The sequence below is a fragment of the Megalobrama amblycephala genome, unplaced genomic scaffold (assembly GCF_018812025.1).
Source record: "Megalobrama amblycephala isolate DHTTF-2021 unplaced genomic scaffold, ASM1881202v1 scaffold775, whole genome shotgun sequence".
NCBI lineage: Eukaryota > Metazoa > Chordata > Actinopteri > Cypriniformes > Xenocyprididae > Megalobrama > Megalobrama amblycephala.
The window spans coordinates 279,697-285,880 of record NW_025953553.1 but is presented as its reverse complement, the minus strand read 5'-3'; positions in this window follow the sequence as shown (position 1 = coordinate 285,880).

Genomic DNA, 6,184 nt, shown 5'->3' with positions numbered 1-6,184 from the left:
TACGAGGTGGGAAGTCGTGTGTACTAGGGTAGGTGTGTTCAAGTCACTTTTGTCGGAGTATGACGGTGTGCCTTCTCTAAATTAATTACACAAAATAACAACACTTCTACTTTTTGAAAATGTAGAGCAAAGAATGTGCAATGGTTGTATGTTGCTTTTGTATGTTGTATGTTTTTTAATTAATTTATGAAGCCATTGTTAACTTTATTGTTACATATTACATTTTTATATTATGATGCTATCGTATTTTTTGCTGGTAATCAGCTAACTTCGTTGTAAACAGAAAAGCCTGACAATGTCACTGCTAAATACCTGTAATGCCGAGTTCAGACTGCACGATTTTAGCCCCGATTTTGGCTCGCCGACAGGTTTTGAGAAATCGCCGACAAATGCCCGAAATCACAGGCAAATCGGTGCTCGTTCACCCGAGTGACAATCACGCAGTGTGAATGAGCAAAGACGCGATCTGAGAGAATCGCCGACGAGTTGCCGACGCCCGTGAGATATTTGGCATGCTAAATATCTGGACCTGTCGGCGATTCAAAATCCTGCAGTGTGAAAAGTGTTCTGACTGAAAACTACATCGGCGATGACCGACAGCCAATGAGAGAGCAAGATACAGAGCAGCTGGGAGTTCGGGGAGGAGTTATAGACCACAACATCAGCAAGCATCTTCATTCACACAATTGTATCAAACTGAAACAAAACACAAACATTTGCTTGACCATCCGCAACAGCAGCACATTGAAAAGTTATGTATTTACCTCCAACTCTCGTTGCAGAACACACAATCCACAGTCTCCCCAAACATTTCCTCCTCCATATTTTTCTTTTCTTTTTCTTATATTCGCTGCAAATCAGCGAACAGGCAACTCGTATTTCAAGCTTCTTGCGGGCTACCGTTTTTAATAATAATAATAATAACTCCGGTCCTGCACGCGTGATATCGCGTTGTTTCCTTGTCACATCTTGCGTGTGTTTGGTTGTGAAACGTAGTTTGCGTGCCAGACAGAGTTGTCGGCGATTCTTCCTATTGTAAAGTCATGCAGTGTGAAACCGTCTGTCGCCGATCCATCGTGCAGTTTGAACACAGCAGCGGCTGAATGCTGGCCAAGATAGTCATGCAGTGTGAAAAGAACAGTGACCCGACTACTTTGAAAATCGTGCAGTCTGAACTCGGCTTAAAGCCGAGTTCAGACTGCACGATTTTAACCCAGATTTTGGCTCGCCGACAGGTTTTGAGAAATCGTCGACAAATGCCCGAAATCACAGGCAAATCGGTGCTCGTTCACGCGAGTGACAATCACGCAGTGTGAATGAGCAAAGACGCGATCTGAGAGAATCGCCGACAAGTCGCCGACGCCCGTGAGATATTTGGCATGCTAAATATCTTCTTCTTCTTCTTCTTCTGTAGTTTTTATTGGCAGTTTGCAAACAGCGTGCATTACCGCCATCTTCTGGACTGAGGTGTGAACTCATTTGGATAACGCTACCATTTACGCTACCATATGTGAGAAAAACAAAACAAAAAAAAAACAACTTTTATATACACTAAGTGGGGTTATGATTTCTTCCTATACTATATCCTGTTTGCAAGTTGAGTTTCTTTCAGATATATGATTACAGCTTTAATTAAAGATTGTTCACCTGACATGCCCAATAATTTTTTTAAACACAGTTCATTATTTGTTATTCTTTCTAGTTCTTTCCTTTTTTCAGAGTATTTTCTACATCTCAGGAGAATATGTTCAACATTCTCTACCTCTCCACAGTGTGTACATAGTCCAGTTTGGTGTTTGCCTATTATCCTTAAACAGCCATTTAAACTTGTGTGTCCTATTCTCAATCTTGTGATCATATTTTCTTCCTGCCTACTCAGCCCACTATATTTTTTACCTATTACTTCTTTTTGAATGCTGTACAAATGTCTTCCTTTCTTCTCCTGATCCCATGTATCCTGCCACCTTCTATTTATACTATCTTTAATAATAACTTTAATTTCTGACTTGCTTAATGGTACTTTTATTTCAATTTGATCTGCCTTCAGAGCATCTTTTGCTAATTTATCTACTTTTCCGTTTCCTTTAATACCTACATGTGCTGGAATCCAAGTAAACTCTATATAAATGTTTTGCTGACCTAATCTAAAAATTAATTGACTTATTTCATCTAGAAGATCTTGTCTACATATAGACTTCCCACTTTGAATACTTGACAAGGAGGACATGGAATCGGAACAGATGACTGTCCTATGTGGTTTTACTTCCTCCACCCATTGCAGTGCTATGATAATGGCCATTATTTCTGCTGAGAAGACAGAGAGGTGATCTGTAATTCTTTTTTGAATCATAATATTATATTTTGAAATGAATACTGCTGCACCTGTTTTCCCAGTAACTGGGTCTTTAGACGCATCTGTATATATCTGTACTGCATCATTATACCAGGTTTCTATATATTGTTGGATATTTTGATATCCGCCTTCATTTTGTATAATATTTTTCACTTCCATGTTTACTATAGGGTAACAAAATAGCCATGAAGGGATGGCAGTAATACTAATTGTTTTACATCATTCAATAGTGTCTATCCCCATTTCTTTTGCCTCTTTTCCCCCACTCCATCCAAAACTACTGACATTAGTCCAACCATACTCTTCAAGTACCTTTTTTGAAGGATGTGATTTTCCATGTCCCTGCAGACTTATCCAATAAGACATTTTAAGTTTCACTCGTCTAATATTCAATGGCATCTCTCCTACTTCTACTTGTATTGATGCTACTGGCGATGTTTTAAAAGCTCCACAACACAAGCGGAGGGCCTTAGATTGCATCTTATCCAAGACTGTCAATAAGGATTTAGCTGCAGAATTATACACTATGCATCCGTAATCAAAAACAGATCGAATTAGAGCAATATATATCATCTTCATAGATGCTCCAGATGCACCCCAATTATATCCTGACAGACATTTAAGTACATTAATACCTTGTTTACATTTATCCACCATTTTTTGGATATGAATTTTAAAAGTAAGTTTATTATCAAACCATACTCTTAAATATCTTATTACCTTTTCTTGTTTGAGAGATTGTCCATACAATTTAATATCTAATCTAGGGTTTTCCCGTTTTTTAGAGAGACATATATATTGAGTTTTCTCAACTGACAAGCGGAATCCCCATTTACGTGACCACTTTTCAACCTGTTCTATTGCTTTCTGCATTTTTGACTCCAGTACTTTAATGTTACGACCCCTTACCCATAATGCCCCATCATCTGCATATAATGCTTTACTCATTCTCTGTTCAACTCCAGAAAAAATATCATCAATCATAATATTAAATAATATTGGGCTACATACGCTTCCTTGCGGAGTTCCATTTTCTATTGGGTAGATATTTGAAGATTCCACACCAATCCTAATCTCAATAGTCCTTTCTCTTAAAAAGTATCTAATCCAATTAAACATTTTACCACCTATTTCCATTCTATTCAATTTAATTAAAAGTCCTTCCTTCCATAACATATCATAAGCTTTTTCTATATCAAAAAATGTTGCTAAAACATATTCTTTATTTACTTGTGCTTTCCATATTTCATTCTCCAAACAAATTACAGGATCCATAGTTGTTCTTCCTTTTCGAAAGCCGCTCTGATAAGGAGAGAAAAGATCTCTTTTTTCAATTTCATATACTAACCTATTAGTTATTATTTTTTCCATAAGCTTACAAAGGTTAGATGTCAAAGCTATTGGTCTGTAACTTTTAACATCTGTTTTATCCTTTCCAGGTTTTCCTATCGGGACTATTACTGAATGTTTCCAGCTAGTAGGTATCTTCCCTTGATCCCAAACTTTGTTATAAAGCTTTAAAATTACATTTTTAGCTACATCACTCAGTTGTTCAATCATTTTATACACAATACCATCTTTCCCTGGTGAAGTATTTCTAACCCCTAAAAGTGCTCTTTTAAGTTCAAACAATGTTAACTTCATATCAAGTGGGCTGTCTTTTATTTCCTTTGTTCCCAATGCATCTTTGTTTTCCTCAATTACCTTCTTTCTCCATGCTACCTCCTCATTAGATAGATTTTGAGAGCTATGCACTTTAACAAAAGCCTTCGCAAGCATCTCTAATTTCTCTTCGTTTGTATTTGCAATTATATCATTGTTTTTAAGCACAGGCAAAGAAAATTCCCTTCTAATGCCTCCCATTTTCCTTATTATTCCCCAAATCTCACTGACCTGGATTTCTGTCCCAATATTACAACAAAAATCCCTCCAATATTTCCATTTTGCTTCTCGTACAATTCTTTTAACTTTTGCCTGTGCTTTTTTGTATTCCATTAAATTGTTAAATGAATGATTTGATCTAACAATTTTAAAAGCTTTATTCCTTTTCTTTACTGCTTTTTTACACTCAATTGACCACCATGGTACCATTTTCTTTTTCCTTGCCCTAGATGATTTACCTATAACTTCTTCTGCTGATTCCTGTATTATATTTGTAATCACCCTATTTATTTCATCAATATCATCACTCAAGTATGGCATAACCTCTATTAGTTTATTACTTGCTTTAAAACTATACAGATCCCAGTTAGCATCTTTTATTCTCCATCTTGGAAGCCAGTTCTCCTCTACTTGTAAATTTTGATTTCTTATTTTGATCCAGATAGGACTATGATCACTTCCAATTGTGCTTTCTTCAACAACATCCCACTGACTTTCCCCTGCCAACTGTTCTGATACTATTGTAAGATCAATAGCTGACTTCTTACCATGAACTACACCATACCTAGTGCCTCTTCCATCATTCAAACATACTAATCTGTTTTCATCCATATATTCCTCAATAATCATCCCATTCCCATCTGTTTTTGTGCTCCCCCACAACGTGTTATGAGCATTAAAATCTCCGCATATTATAATTTTGCCATTTCCCTCTCTATGTATATTATCAAACATCTCTTTTGTTATCTTTTGGCAGGGATTATAAAAGTTTACTATTTTAATTTTTGGTTTGTTGACCCATATTTCAATTCTAACCCTTTCAGGAATTTTATCCTCATCAAAAATCAACATTACTGACATGCTTTGTTCCCTAACTCCATTCCTTGTGTATGGCAAGCGTTTTACTTCAGTCACACAAATTCTTTTTATGTTTCTTTGTATTTGTTCTTCCGTTATCTCAGTTGAAACTCCTGATATTACTCCCATGACTTTCCCTCTTTCTTCCCATATCTGTGGTTTAATATCCTTCCCAAGTAATGTTTTACACTACTTCATTAGTCTTTGTTGTTGATCTCTGTTTTTACATAAAATCAGCAAGTTTCCATCTCTTAAAGTTTTGACAAGCCGTACCTCACCTATTAATCGATGAATGGTATCACTAACTTTCAAGGGATTCATTACACACGGGGATTGGAATCGAAGTATAACTTTTATTTCTTTCCCTTCAGTATCTCTTTCACTTTTATCTTCATCTGAATCTCGTTCCTTCCTTTTCTTTTTCTTGCGATTCGCCTGCATCCATTTTCCAGTGTTTGTATTTCCCGGCGCGAAACATTACTCCAATCATCAACATCCTCCTCATCTACATCAATCTCACTTCCTGAATTCACCTCCCTTCCTGTTAATCCCGGATCACACCTCAGTCCTCCTGGATTGATCAAGGGGTTTCGCCCAGCCATCTCTCCAAAAAACCCAGATGAGCCTTCGACACACGCGCGGCTAGCTGCTGAGGAGTCGAGAGCGATTCGAACTGCGAATCGCTTAGAGCGATCATGCTAAATATCTGGTCCTGTCGGTGATTCAAAATCCTGCTGTGTGAAAAGTGACTGAAAACTACATCGGCGATGACCGACAGCCAATGAGAGAGCAAGATACAGAGCAGCGGGGAGTTCGGGGAGGAGTTATAGACCACTCTCGTTGCAGAACACACAATCCCCGTGTTTTTGGTCATTTTAATGAGAGAAAGGTGTTTATTTTGGGGGAGTTTTTTCTCCCAGTCTGTGTACTGGGAGTATGGCAGCTCCAGGTGCGGAGAGTTTGGAGACGTCGTTAGGGGTGTTCACTCGTTTTCTCTATGCATCGATTACAAATCCTGACGATGCATCGATCTTGAAAAAAATTTTTTGAATCGTGAATCGTTAATTTCGACCGATAATTGATGTAAAATGC